The sequence below is a fragment of the Cupressus sempervirens genome, chromosome 5 (assembly GCF_028749045.1).
Source record: "Cupressus sempervirens isolate cs-2001-9-10 chromosome 5, ASM2874904v1, whole genome shotgun sequence".
Lineage (NCBI taxonomy): Eukaryota > Viridiplantae > Streptophyta > Pinopsida > Cupressales > Cupressaceae > Cupressus > Cupressus sempervirens.
In genome coordinates, this window is record NC_143122.1 from 13,218,464 (window position 1) to 13,219,893 (window position 1,430).

The window sequence follows — 1,430 nt, forward strand, 5'->3', positions numbered from 1 at the left end:
AAGAAAAGAAAGGACTACGGAAAAAAAAGCCAATAGCCAATAGAAAAAAAAAAGGAAATTGAAAATGTAAATATATGTTATACAATTTCCTAAACACGAACTAATGCTAAAATTACAACGGAAACTTTAGTCTACATAAACAATGCATATGATTCCACCTTTTCCAATCTTGACATTTGATTTCAGTTTACACTCTATTCCTATAAGTAAGTTGTCAATAACTCACTAGAATACTCTATTTCAGTTTACACTTTCGCTAGAATGCTTTTTGTCTGTGGGACCAAATGCAAGCACATGCATTCAATACTAATCCAGACAATTTTTATATGTAGAGGACCAATTGACAACTATCACCATGCATCACTCCTTTAGAAATCCCTAAGGAACATATCACGTGGTTGGGTCTATTTCAGTAAAAGCTCTACAGTTTATAGAATAGAATCAATGAAGGACCATTCGTTTGTAAGTGACCCTGCACTTAACAAGGAGACGCATGCCGCTGTACCAATATCTTTATGTACAAAAATCATTAAAGACCACCTTTGTTGGGTGGAATATTTATTTTGGTCGCTATATATAAACGCACGTATTCTTCATCTTAGCCACAAAGCATTCTTTCTCCTCAATTCCTGTCATTGCAATCTGGGTTGTTAGCATTACTTTGCATCTCTATCACTTTATCTTGGTGAAACTGTTCTGCAATGGCAAGGATAATCAGATCCCTGTGTAGGTTTGCCAGTGCCCACAAGGCAGTTGTGAGTGCTCTTTCTCCCTTAAAGAGAAGCAGATATTTCAGCTTTGCCGCAGATGAGTCTATTGGTATATCATGTGGTGCTCTTCCAACTGATGTCTCAAAGGGGCATTGTACAGTTTATGTAGGCAGTGAACGATCAAGGTTTATAATCCCCACCGACTATTTGAATCATAATGTGTTCCGGACATTGCTGGATAAGGCCGAGGAAGAGTATGGATTTGATCATCACATGAGACTCATCATCCCCTGTGAGGAAATTGCTTTTCGGCAGCTGGCATCTATGCTACAGAAAGAACGCTGCAGATGAAGAAATATGGAGCTGGATGAACGCAATGATTTACATTCATCAACATTCTGTTCTGCCAGTAGTGCTAACAAAATCTGATTGTGAACTAATCTACAAAGATTTGGTTGAAACGAAAAGAGAGGCTTGGTAAGGGAGCAAGCGATACTGTATAAAAAAATTTTGTGATGTCCTGCTCAGCCAATTGATTGGCATTGTAATTTGTACAGTTTTATTTTTTAAAGATTTAACATCATTATAATTTTAATTAAGTTGATCAATCCTTTGTGTCTGCCACCTTACATCAAGTTTTTTGCTAAGCTAAGGCATGGCTGTTTGCATTTCTTTTCGCACCATTTCTAGAGCTAATTCCAAAAGTCCTTTCCTATGCAC

At 37.2% G+C, this 1,430-nt stretch overlaps 1 pseudogene; it reads left to right on the forward strand.

Moving 5' to 3' along the window:
• The first annotated feature begins 641 nt into the window (after positions 1 to 641).
• Positions 642 to 1,218, forward strand: LOC149554368 (protein SMALL AUXIN UP-REGULATED RNA 12 pseudogene; annotated as a pseudogene).
• The last annotated feature ends 212 nt before the right edge of the window (positions 1,219 to 1,430 follow it).